The following is a 14,431-nucleotide window of genomic DNA, read 5'->3' as shown; positions in this document are numbered from 1 at the left end:
AAAAATATGTTTTTTTTTATTACCAGCTATCTAATTAGGTTTTGATACATTTTTCGGAATTAAATTATATTCATTTAAAACAAAAAGATGTGGTATGATTTTTACTAAGACAAACATCCACCAGAGTTGAAATAAAGGCAACCATACGGCCATCAACAATGATAAAAACCATACGGTAATGTTATTGATTTAAATCCGCTTCATTATTAAAAGCCATATTGAAAATGACATTGAATACAGAAGACCACAATAAATGTAGGTCGTTGTTTTTTAGCAATATTTGGACGTCGATTAGAGGATCAAAATATTGCACGTCGATTAGAGAATGTGACGTCAGATTTGGACGTCGATTTGAGGATTAAAATATTGGACGTCGATTTGAGAATGTGACGTCAGGTTTGGACGTCGATTTGAGGAACGGACGTCGATTAGAGACCGGACGTCGATCTGAGTCTTACATATATATGTAACAGTGGATCTTTTACAGTAGTATGTAATCTTTCCTTTATCAGTGTTTATATATACTAGAACACACCCGTGATATCGCGGGTCCGTGACTGAATTAAAGTATATACATGTAACTATGCGTATGCCTTATTTTAGTATTGGTATTGTCATCTGATAAAGTCGTGCCGATTATAAGATACACAGTTTTCTCTGCTTTCAAATCTTTCTGTTTGAACCCGTTGACCTGGAACTTTTCAATTATTGGTAATATTCAGGTCCTGGAATTAAGTATTTTTTAATCAATTTTTTAATCAACAGCATTGTCCAATAAAGTTCAAATCTTTGATTCGTTGTTTTGCGTCATGCCCGCTAACAAATTGAAAACTGTACCTATACGCCTTAGTCCAAATTTTTAGTATTCGTATTGTTATCTTAGAAAGTTTTACTAATTAAAAAACTACAATAGGGAACAATTTGACAATGATTGAATTTAGTTGTGTCGACTTTGTGATTATGACCCGTGTATAAAGTAAAATCAAATACACCATTTGGTGGTGCGCCTGTTAGATGCGGAACGTACAGATAAGGTAATGGGTAACAGATGAATATACTTTTGGTATCGGTACCGGATTCGACCCGGAACTTGTTAATTATTGGCAATATTAATTATGTGGAAAACAAAAGGGTCTGGAGTGGTGTAATTTTTAATCTACACAATTGTCCTATATTAGCTATATATAAAGTTGAATTCTTTGATATGTCGTTTTTACCTGATGCCGGCTGATAAATTGGACCTCGTAATTTTAGTATTATAGATATGCAATCCTTTTAAGTAATTCAGATAACTGCTCTAGAAATGATACATACCTATAGTTGTTAATGTTAGAGTCATTTTGGTCTCTTGTGGACAGATGTCTCATTGGCAATCATACAAATGTACCACTGTGACATCTTCTTTTTTACATATATCTTCAAGCCATTTCTTTACCATATATTTTATAAATATTACCAGTAAATATCCACATATTCATTATCTTAAATTTGAGGAAAATGACACTATACAAAAAATCTTCCATTTTTTAACCCCCCCCCACCTTTTCGTGGGAAAAATTTGGTTGATTATATAGGGAATCACTGAAGCATGACTGGAGCATACTTATTGACTAGTATATAGGTAAAGAATCATCATTTGCATGTCATATATGTAGCATATTCATCAACATGATCATTCATGGTTTGTTTATTAAAAGTATTTTTTTTTTTGCAAAAATTTAAATATTTATCACATGATCAAAAGATATGTGATCAAGCTACCAAATATGTAATGCAATTCACAGGAATTATTGTTTTAACCTTTTTTACAAATAAAAGAAATCTTAAAACAAGAGAAAGGAAAAAGCTTTCTTATACTTCATTTGCAAACAATTTTTTAGACGCAGTAAGATGACGACTCCACTGTAAATACTGTACAATGCGGTACATTGTACATGAACATTAATTATTGACATATACATGTATTTCTAAATGCAAGGGAGGACAAGTCAAATAAAATGTTTAACTGGTGAATAAGTGTTAAACAAGTGATTATATTTTTTCCCTTAAAAATGTATATAACAAATTAATAATTTGCTGGATTACTTTTATAACCAAAAGTTGCTTTTATTGATCAAAACAGATGTTGGTTTTTTTTAGAGATTCAAATTTTACTTTTTATTGTTATTGGTTTTTACTTTCATTAAACATGTATTTATAACCCATTTAGAATATATTAGAAGGAGAATTTTTGCATGAACAGAATATTCAAATTCACTTAATCATGTTAATGTTGCAATTGGCAGACTTTATATCTTTATTTAGATTTTATACGATCACCATTTCTGCATTTTGATGGACAGAGAATATTCAAAATCATCCTACAGTTGGTAAGATTATAATCTCTTTCCAGGTCAGAAAATTCAGTTTTAAAATCTTCTTGAATAAAATACAAAAAAAGCAATGAAGATGATACTGAAGGGTTAATCAAAATCATTAAAGAACAGTGCTCCTATGCTACAAAAGTTCATGCTTCAATCTGTCTAAGGACATTAACTCAAAAATTTTGAATTCATTAATCTTTAACATAAACATGATAAATATCATACCAGAAATACAACATATGATTGCTATCAATGGTATTTTCCATGCAAATTATTTTTACAAGGGTGTAACTCCTGAAAAAATATTGGTTGGCCCTTTAATGTTCCAAGACGCTTTGATGTAAATTTCATCTGCCAAGGAATGAAGGTGTGAGAGTGTTTAGGCAAGGTAAATTAATGTTGTTAGTTACCCATGGTTCCCCTCTTTTTCACTCTTACATTGTACATTGTAGGTCAATTCTTTTTTTTAAGAGATGAAAGTAAGAGCAAGGCTATCTTTTTAGACACTCATCAAAGATTCTTAAACTTTTGATTAAAATGTCAAAAAAATAAATAGAAATGTAGGATTAAAGCATTTAAAAACTAATTTTTCGTTCAATATTCATATTTCTCATATGGACCATAATTTGCTATTGGGCTCGTTTCCTATAACGAAAGAAAAGTGATAAAAATGTGAGTTTACCTGTATGTAACTTTTGAGTTTTATCAAATCTTTTATTACACTTAATTTGTTGTGATCAAAGTAAATACTTTTTAATATACAATAATTTATTTTTCACTGAATATTTGTTAAAATGCTAATATCTCACTTTCAAGTTATCATGCTGCATTGAATGGGTATTAGTCAATTTTGTCCAATAAAGAACAAGTCTATGATTGACAAAGGGAATTAATTTGTTTAAAAAGTGTGTAATAACCAAGCAAAATCCTTAATTGGCAAATAGGCTATTGACTATTATCTTTGCTGAACAATGTTGGAAGTAATTAAATAATGAATAAAGTTGTCATAGAATTTTTTTTTTATTATTATTATTTTTATTATTTTTATAAGTTCTATAGATCTATGTGTGAATAAAAAAACACAGATGTGTCAAAATGGTTATCATGGTTATTGGGATCCTAGAAAGCCTTCTGACAGGATTATCATACTAATACTGGAGTGACAGTTTAATTATGGGGATGGGGATTACAAAACAAATACAGGCGCAAAATGGCAATAAACATGATAAAGAAACCTGATCTCAATGAAATGATGGAAATTTTTTCTGTAAATTTTTTTAATTTGTCCTTAATCATTGTTAATCTCAATCTGCAGTTTGTGCATGTCAAGACATACATTATAGCTTTAAGTTTAGGGCATGACTTGCAAATATTATCATTTCTGAACCCTTGCTCAACACTTCAAGTGAGTGGAAGAAATATAATTATCTTATACATTGTTATAAGACATATTGCTTCAGCAGCTTGAACCTTCATATACATGTATATGTATGTAAAGCAAGTGTTGTAACTTCACTTATTTCTTATATTGTGACGTAAAGACTTTGTGACACTTGTATGATTTATGATAAATCAATGATTTGAAAAACAGAGAGCTCTTCGATAATTCGAAGAATCGTACAGTCTACTTCATCCTAACAAACATTGAATTATAAAGCATCACCTTTTATTCCAACTTCATGTATTGAAAATCACAACGCCTACAAAATTAACTTTGCCCAATTTCAGTGGAAATATTTTTGATTGGCAATCTTTCCGGTATTTTTTCAAATCATCAGAACATATGAACCCAAGTCTACCCTGGCTTAACTCACATAATCCATACAGAATGTATGTACATATGTACGTACATAAGGAAAGGGGCACCTGTTATTTTTTTTTTTTCATCTGGACTATAAACCAATCCAGCGTCAGTGGCAGTACCAGAGAATTAATTCCTACCAGCACAGCTCCAATCACAAGATTTACTTGTCAATTGGGGGGAATGAAAGAGTCGAAAAGAGTTTTGAAAGATCCCTCTTGAAAAAAACAAGGAAGGAGCCTCAGGCTCAGGTTCTATGAGGGGGGGTAGAACCTTTATGCAGTCAGAGCTCTGACATAAACAAGTCAGAATAAAATGACTTCCATAGGTCAGATATAATTTGATGCAAGTGTTGTCTCCCTTCTTGCACTCAACAGAATATGACTTGTGCAGGTCAGTTTATGTCAGACTTTAATTTATCATAAAATGACTTCCACAGGTCAGCTTTTGCATAAAATATTGTGACTTAATATCTTCATATTCTAATAAGATTTATGTCCCTTTTTAATACATTTTGACTTATAGAGGTCATTTTTGTTCTGACTTGAAGCAGTCATTACTACCACTTTGTTATCAATCTCCATAAAATATAGTGATTACTAGTTTCGAATCAAAGAGTTTAAAAAGTGGGGCTCGTCATACCTTCTTCTTTCCAGTATCTTAACATAATATATTTATCTCATCAAATTCGATCATTTCAAAATTAATACAAACAAAAACCAAAGCAGAAAAATGGATCATACAATTTTCTGTCAATATCAAAAGATTTACAAAATACAATATTGGATACATTTACTAGTACCATGACAATACTTCAAATCTTCCAAGGAAAAAATAAGGGATCTATTTTCATCCACTTTTAGCTAAATTTATCAAGAGCAAAACATTTATTATTTTAATATTTCATTGAGGTAAATACTGTTGTGCAAACTGACTCCAGGGATGATTCCACTATATAGTTAAGTTTAGGGCCGCTAAGCGGCCCTTAAATAGGCCAGCGCCCCCAAAAAAATGTACATGAAAATTAATTCCCAATTCAGGAAAATAAAATAAAAATCGATATTTCCGGAAAAGTTTCTGTCACCGATTAAGGCAACTATAATTTTTCATAGTTTGTTGTCAAAATGTTTTAAAATCCGGATAAGAATGCTGTTTACGATCGCATTTTATTAACAACGATTTAATTATGTCAACATGTGGCAAACAATTTTAGCAGCCAAATTCAATTGATTAATATGTTATGGGAGTATTCGATCTTGTAAAAGCAGATCGCCCAGAAGGTTGATAAAAATGGGTGTCAAAGCAGACCTCGGCAGAGAGCAAATTCAAATTTTGATATAACATTGATGGATAAAGTTTAATGGGCGCCGATCTCTTAAAAGCAGATCCCCCAGCAGAGCCAGTTATATAATATGATGAAAACGTGTTTTGTAAAAGAAATTATTTCCTCAAAAGACAAAAGTTTGAGCGTTTTTTGAAAATAATTTTGATGATAGACCATTGATGAAATACGATGTCATCATAATGGAACTATTTCAAAAGATTTGAAGATGATCCAATAATTTTAAAGGCTTTAAATATCTTATCAATTAAGTATATGAACTTTTGTAATTGCTTTTCTGAATTCGACAATTGACCAGTTCAATTTGAAATCCATTTGAATCAAGGTAAATTTATAGAGATGACCTGCTGTTGAAAAATACCCGATGAATGATTTTTTTCAGTGGTTTATGTTAGCTGAAATATATGTTTTTGTAATAGGCCTAGGTAGCTATAGCTAAGTTGATAGACTAGTACATCATGTTCAATGATATTCATGTAGCCCATCCAGAATTATTCAAAATGTTACAACTTACATGAACATTAGTGTACAGGTTAAACTTAATAATATACATTTTCCATTTTTACAGGAAAATAATGTTATTTCGCCTTAGATTTTATGCTTAAAAAATTCCCAATTAGAATAAAAATTCCCAATTTGATGTTCAAGGGACCCATTTGAAAACACCTGGAATCATCCCTGTGACTCAAACAAGTCACACTATGTTCTGACTTGAAAGAGTCAGTCAAAACTAAACTTATTTCAACCTTTATGTCTTGTACTGTCATATTGATTTAAAAATGTATGGGAAAGCCAGATATAGGACAGAGAAAATATTAAAGGTCCCCTAAAGTCACAATGAGGACTATAAAAAAAAATATTTGGTATATTCAATATTTAAATGCATTTTCTTTTAAACAGGTCAAATCATGTTTTGACTTATAACAGTCAGCCCAAAACTAAATTTATTGAAATTTTTAGAGTGGGGCACTGACATATGATATTAAATGAAAGTATGGGAACGTCAGACATAAGAAATATATGTAAGATCCCCTAAAATAAATAACCATTTGACTTAATTGTTTCTAAACATTTATCAAATAAATTCACAAATGGCAGATTCAGAAGCAGGGCTTAAAGGAAGTACACCTAGCTTTGATTGGAAAATTTGTTCTGCAATCTAACTTGAACAGGTCAAATCATGTTCAGACAAATTGACTTAAACAGGTCAAATGGGCATGTTCGGACAAATTGACTTAAACAGGTCAAATCATGTTCTGACTTAAAAGAGTCTGTCAAAAACTAAATGGCTTGCAAAGTTCTGTAAAAGTCGTGCATTATCATGATTGTGATGTGATTGTTAACTTAGAATGTATGGATACAAGTAGGAAAAAAAATCACAAAAAATTAAGTCACAATTATAAGAACTATATATATAAAAGATAATTTGGTATATTTTTGATACATTGCATCTTAATATTTCATTGAGGTAAATCCTGTTGTGCAAACTGACTTGAACAAGTCACATTATGTTCTGACTTCAAGGAGTCAGTAAAAAACTATACTTTAATCAAGTATTGCAACTTTAAGTCTGGGATTGTCATATGCATTTCAGAATGTATAAGAAACTCAGATAAAAGACACCCAATAATAAAGTCACAAAAACGTGGACTATAAAAAAGTGTATTTGGTATACTATTATTTAATATTCAAATGTATTTTGTTAACAAATTTCTCCAAATTATTTTAAAATTTTATTATATTTCTGTATTTTCATGACTTTTTTTCTGTTAAATTAACATTTGGAACTTTCGGTTTTAAAAAACATTATTTTAAAAACCATTTGACTGAATTGTTTCTTAAAAATAATTATGAATTAATTAACTCAACAGTAGCAGATTCAGATATGGAGGGGGCTTAAAGGAAGAAGACTTAGTTTTGATTGGACATTTTTTTTTCTCTGTCAACTGACTTATTAACAGGTCAAATCGTGTTCTGACTTCAAAGAGTCAGTCCCAACTAAACTTATTTCAACTTTTAAGTCTAGTTTTTTCATATTGATTTAAAAATGTACGGAAAAGCCAGATAAAAGACAGAGGAAATAAGGTCCCCATACGGCGCAATAATGAGGACTATAAAAAAGTTTATTTTGCATATTCAATATATTTAAATGCATTTTGTTTTAAACCGGTCCAATTATGTTCTGACTTCAAAGAGTCAGTCAAAAACTTCACTTTAGCTAATCATTACAAATTTTTAGTCTGGCATTGTCATATGCTTTAAGAATGTATGGGAAATTCAGATAAAAGACACCCAATAATAAAGTCACAATAATGAGGACTATAAAAAAATGTGTTTGGTATATTTTATATTCAAATAAATTTTGTTTACAAATTTCATCAAATCATCTTTAAATTTTATTATATTTTTGTATTTTCATGACCTTTCTTTTCTGTTAAGTTAACACGTGGAACTTTTGGTTTCCATTTGACTGAATTGTTTCTAATAAACCTATCAATTAATTAACTCAACAGTAGCAGATTCAGATAAGGGAAAAAGGGGAAGAGAGGGGGGGGGGGGGCTTAGAAGAAGAAGACCTAGTTTTGATTGGATTTAATTTTCTCTGTAAACTGACTTTAACAGGTCAAATCATGTTCTGACTTCAAAGAGTCAGTCAAAACTAAACTTATTTCAACTTTTAAGTCTAGGATTTTCATATTGATTTTAAAATGTATGACAAACCAGATAAAAGACTGATGAAATATGGTCTCCTCAAGTCACAATATTGAGGACTATAAAAAAATGTATTTGGTATATTTTATATTCAAATGTATTTTTTTAACAAATTTCATCAAATTTATATCTTAAAAATTTATTTTATTTCTGTATTTTCATGACTTTTTTTCTGTAAAGTTAACATATAGAACTTTTGGTTGTAAAAAACATTATTCTAAAAACCATTTGACTGAATTGTTTCTTAAAAAAAAATTAATTATCTCAACAGTAGCAGATTCAGATAGGGAGAAAAAGGGGGAGGGGCTTGGAAGAAGAAGACCTAGTTTTGATTGGATTTAATTTTCTCTGTAAACTGACTTTAACAGGTCAAATCATGTTCTGACTTCAAAGAGTACTTTTGTCAACTTTTAAGTCTAGGATTTTCATATTGATTTTAAAATGTTTGACAAACCAGATAAAAGACTGATGAAATATGGTCCCCTCAAGTCATAATATTGAGGACTATAAAAAAAATGTATTTGGTATATTTTATATTCAAATGTATTTTTTTTAACAAATTTCATCAAATTTGTATCTTAAAAAATTATTTTATTTCTGTATTTTCATGACTTTTTTTCTGTAAAGTTAACATATAGAACTTTTGGTTGTAAAAAACATTATTCTAAAAACCATTTGACTGAATTGTTTCTTAAAAAAAATTTAATTATCCCAACAGTAGTCGATTCAGATAAGGAGAAAAAGGGTGGGGCTAAGATGAAGAAACCTAGTTTGATCGGATTTTTTTCCTGTAAACTGACTTAAACAGATCAAATCATGTTCTGTAAAAAAAAATTTGAGAAGAACATACTTAGAAAATCAGACTAAGTTTGGTGACTTTGTTGTCCTTCAAGAAGTGGTACATATAAATACATAATATTTTCACTACAACTATCTATTTTTTTGGGAACAAAATCTTGTCAGGGTTTCTTATGGTACTAGCATGACAAGAGCATTCATATTCTTAAATACTCTAAACATTAAAAACAAGTCATTATCTTCAGATCATTCTGAGTCTTTCGGGCCTTATTAAATTAAAGTCAGAACATTCAGACTTTCATAATAAGTCAGAACATTCAGACTTTCATAAGTCAGAACATTCAGACTTTTATAGGTCAGAACATACTGACTTCCAATGTTCTTCTCACTTCTGTAGAAATAAAGACTATCTATATTTCAAATAAAAGGTTAATGCTTTATGTGGCTAAGCATCTGGGGTAAGAATTATAGATGTGTAACTTCATAGGAAAACATATATGCCATATAATTAGGGATTGACCCTGTATGTCATTCAAATCTTCTTGAAATGACGAACAGGAATATTATATGGTTTAGGGGTGGTGATCCAAACCATTTCAAAAAGGGGGATGGGGATGACCCCCATGGACTTTCCCTTTATTTCATTTGATTCGTTGTATTGTCCCATATAATAATATATAGGCTTAAGGGGTGGGGATCTCAACCGTTTACAAGTTTTCAAACATGAGGGGGTGGGGTGACCCCAAGGGACTTTATCTTTATTTCATTTGATTTGTCTTGTTGTCCCTTACACTAATATATATATGGTTCAGGGGTGCGGATCTTGACCATTTACATGTTTTCACACAGTAGGGGTGAACCCCCCCCCCAAGGGACTTCACCTATATTACATTGGGTTTGTTTTATTTTCCCATACAAGAATATATATAGTTTAGGGGTGGGGATCTCGACCGTTTACAAAATATAAGAACATTCGCAAATGGCAGGGGAGGGGGTAAACCCAGAGACTAGCCCGGTATATTTCATTCAAATCAATTTGACATTATAAAAAGGAATATATATGGTTTACAGGTGGGGATCTCGACCATTTTCAAGATATAAGATCATTCTCAAATAACAAGGGGTGGGGCGACCCATAGAGACTAGCCCAGGGGCGGATCCAGCCATTTTAAAAAGGGGGGGTTCCCAACCGAGGATAAAGGGGGGGTTCCAACTATATGTCCCCATTCAAATGCATTGATCGGCCAAAAAAAAGGGGGGGTTCCAACCCCCGGAACCCCCCCCCCCCCCCCCCCTCTGGATCTGCCACTGTAGCCTGGTATATTTCATTATACTTTACAGCGAGAAAAAATTGAGTTAAGGGAGCAGGGATCTCGACTGTTCAACATTGTCAAATGACAGGGGTAGGGTGATCCCTGGAGCCTTACCCTACATTTCATTTGATTTGTTTTTAATATCATATTCCATGTTCATAATTGAAAAACCCGTTTTGTGAATCTCTTTATAATGTTCTCAAGTTAAAATCATTTTTAAAATAAAAATAAAAAAATATTTCGGTTCTTTAGTTAAACCCTCCCTTCCCTTTACCTTTATTAAAATTATTCCGATTTCATTTCATTTTCATTAATATCAATATTCAAAAGATCGTTTTGCTCATTGGGAGAAACGAAAAAACAAATATATTTATAAGCCGCAAACTCGGAAAGGTTAAAAAGTCAATTCATGATTGAGTTTAAAAATAGAAAAATCACGTGATGATGTTCAGCTCGAAGCAATAATTTTACTTTTAAAATTGCAGTGACTGGTTATTAATGTTAATACTGTTTAAGACAACACGAGTTGTCTCCCGAAAATAACAGTTCATTATCATAACAACATTTTCTGACCTGAACAAGTCAGAATTGTCAGACACCCGGTCATCTCAAAGGCCACGCGTCCGTATTTACAGGTCACGCGCCTTCATGAAACAGCAACAAAATCACTTGCAAAGACCTTCTTCACACCCAAAAAATATTAAAATGGCCAAGAAAATACGGAGGTAATATGTATTACCTTCTGAAAATGACCACATTGACCTAGATTTGCACAAAAAAAATGTAAATAATCACTATATTTTCAATAACTTCTCGTTCGAGAAACTCCCAAAACAACGACTCTCAAACACGTGATCTCTCGCAAAAAACCACGTGATCGTATGTGTCTTAGATCGGCGGCAAATTCAAAATATCTTCTGGTTTGACGGACTCGATGGAAAACTACGCAAAACAAAAATTGACCCGTACAGGTCAGAATTTCAAAACATTTTCTGACTTGAAGAAGTCATTTTATTCTGACTTGTTTATGTCAGAGCTCTGACTGTTATGGGGACTCCGGGATCGGGTGTTTTTAAGCTTGGGATTTTGGGATTGACCCTTTTGGGATGCGGGAATTCTTTTTCGAATTTAGGGATGTCAGGATTTAAATTTATTTAAATTCGGGACTTTGAGATTTCGTGTTTTTAAGCCTGGGATTCCAGGATCAGGACCCCCCCTCTATTGTTGCTGGAAGTGGTATTATAACAGTTCCAACTGTACACACAGGTCTCAGAAGGACCAGACGGACACACAGCTGCATGGATAATCATAAACCCAGTATTTCTAGAACCAGCGCGATGTAGACATTACATATGATTCTCTTTCAAATGATCCAGACTTCACGACATAAATTTTGACCTTCGTCTACGATCATGTAAGTTTTTTTTGTCATATTTTTTGTTAAAATAAATTGCCAAGTGTCATATATTCAACTTTATAAGCCCATTGTTACCTTTTTCCTTTTACATTAATGATGTTAGGTGAATAATGACCTTTATTACGCAAGTCACTCTTGAAAATAATTGTAATCCGGTTTCCACATGCCGGAAATGTAAATAAATAAAATAATAAAAGAATCTTATACGGTCTGGGTCTTTAAATTTCGGACCCCCCCCTTTTTTGTCCCTTTTTTACCAATAATTTATAGAAATAAGTTTTAATGAGCCTAACAACTGTAAAGACTAAAACGACATGAAGCTATAATAGGTACCTGGGGAAAGGATTTATTTTATTTTAAAAGCCCTCCCCCTTTTTTCTTCATAATTTTTTTTTTTTTCACTGTATTTATCTTAATTTATAATATGTTTTAATTTCAATTATTTTCAGATGAAAAAATGGATATGACAGGTATTCACTATTAATAATGGAATTAGGGGGAGGTTTAAAAAACAATATTGTCTGTCCGCAAGCCGATACCAGAGACATAAAATACAATGTATTAGGGGGCTACCATTTGATTTTTAAGGGGTGGGAGGGGGGCTAGGATGAAAAATTTTGTCCTGCATTTTTTTTTAATTGTAATCTCTGTCCTGCCTTTTTATTTTTCACTCTATTCGGTCCTGCCTTTTTTTTTATTAGTTTATCCTGACTTTTTTTACCTAAATTGTCATCCTGCCTTTTTTTTTTGCAAAGTGTCTCATCCTGCCTTTTTTTTTTACTCAAAACTCCTGTCCTGCGTATTTTTTTCAAATTTCATTTAAGCCCCCCCCCCATAAAAATCAAATAGTAGCTCCCTTATATATATGTCTCTGCTGGTACCATATGGATGCTATGTGGTCATGGTGGTGTATATCAAAATAATGTATGTGTACAATAAGAGCTCAAGACCATGAATACCTGAACAGAGAGAATCTTATCAGTGGCAGATCCAGAACTTTTCCTAAGGGGGGGGGGGGGGGGCGCTGACTGACCTAAAGGGGGGGGGGCTCCAGTCATGCTTCAATGATTCCCTATATAATCAACCAAATTTTTCCCACGAAAGGGGGGGGGGCCGGGCCCCCCAGCCCCCCCCCTTGGATTCGCCTATGCTTATTGTTGTGTAAAATTATAAAATAGGTAGGCTATTGATAATTAACAAATTGAAGTGTTTTTGATTGATTGATTGATTGATTGATTGATGCAGAATGACGGAACCGACTTCTGTTCGCTGTCTTATTGTCTTTTGAACAAAGTGCCGAAATATCTTGATACCTTAGTGTCTCATTGACGGATCTAGGGGGAGCCCCCCCCCCTTTTTTGTTGGAAAAAATGGTAGATTATATAGGGAATCAATGAAGCATGACTGGAGCGCCCCTTATGAAAAGTTCTGGATCCCGTCCGCCATTGTGCTTCTGCTTCTGCCAGATAATGGCCACAATCCACGAACTGATTATACTGCCATGGTTTGGTGCGCATATAAGACCACCCCCCTCCCCCCAAAATTTTGAAATTTAATTCAGCTTTGTCATCGAGGCTTTAAAGGCCTCGACTGACGGAGCTGATACGACCCCAGGGGGAAGAGCGTTCCATTCCCGGATGGTTCTTGGGAAGAATGAGTGTTTTCTATAGTCACAGGATGCTGCTGGTACTTGGAAGGATTTGTCATACATGTTTCGTGACAGTCTTTTCGGTGGTATTAGACGACCTTCCTTTGACATGGCCACTTTGTTGTTTTCTATTTTGAATAGCATTGTGAGTCTCGCTTCTTTCCTTCTTTGTTCAAGTGATGTCCATTTGAGATGTTGTAGCATCAGATTAGGCAGCAACCATTTGATTTTCTGGGGGGCTATGGGGTTTTTTTCTGGACAAATTTTTTTTTTCGCCTGCGGCGAAAAACAATCTATTTTTTTCGCGACAAGTCGAAAACAATTTTTTCTTTCAATTTTAGCATAACATATAGTGGCAGCTGAGGGTGAAACAAACAATTTTTTTTTCTCAGAATCAAAAACAAATTATTTTTTTCTCCAAAAACTGGAAACAAACTTTTTTTTCCAAAAAAAAAACATAGCCCCCCCCCCCCCCCCCCCATCCCCCCAGAAAATCAAATGGTTGCTGCCTTAACGCTGGAGTGGTTATGATTTTTGGTTGGATACGTAGCGAGCTCCTCTTATTTGTACCATCTCCAGTCTGTCAGTCTCTGTCTTAAGGTATGGATCCCATACCGGACTGGCATATTCTACAATTGGACGTACCAATGTTTTATATGCATTCTCCTTCACTGTAGTTGATCCTATATTTAAATTTCTTCTTAGGAAACCAATTGTTCGATTTGCCTTGTTACAGATGTTATTTACATGATCATTCCATCTGCGATCGGATGTAAATGTGCAGCTTAAGTATTTTGCACTACTGACTAACTCAAGAATTTGACCATGTAGGCTGTATGAAGTTGCAATTGTTTTGTTTTTCCTGCTGATGGTTATTTAAGTACATTGCATTTGTCAGGGTGGAATGACATTTTCCATTTTGATTCCCATATTCCGAGTTTGTCCAGATCTAGCTGTAAATCATGTGCATCTTTGTCTGATGATATCGTGAGGTATGCTATTGTGTCATCTGCAAATAGTCGGACTGTAGATTTAAT

The 14,431-nt window shown here is 33.0% G+C and overlaps 1 protein-coding gene across 2 annotated transcripts in view; it reads right to left on the bottom strand.

Moving 5' to 3' along the window:
- The window catches only part of LOC139522956 (riboflavin transporter 2-like), a 76,829-nt gene extending 64,891 nt beyond the window's left edge, over positions 1-11,938 (bottom strand). For both annotated transcript variants that reach the window (XR_011664533.1, XM_071316635.1), the window contains exon 1: positions 11,822-11,938. The gene's annotated coding sequence lies outside the window, so the exon portion shown is untranslated. The remainder of the gene's footprint in view (positions 1-11,821) is intronic.
- Positions 11,939-14,431: the final 2,493 nt, after the last annotated feature.

The sequence above is a fragment of the Mytilus edulis genome, chromosome 5 (assembly GCF_963676685.1).
Source record: "Mytilus edulis chromosome 5, xbMytEdul2.2, whole genome shotgun sequence".
Lineage (NCBI taxonomy): Eukaryota > Metazoa > Mollusca > Bivalvia > Mytilida > Mytilidae > Mytilus > Mytilus edulis.
Note: the sequence above shows the minus strand (reverse complement) of the source record. Positions and strands in the feature narration are given on the sequence as shown.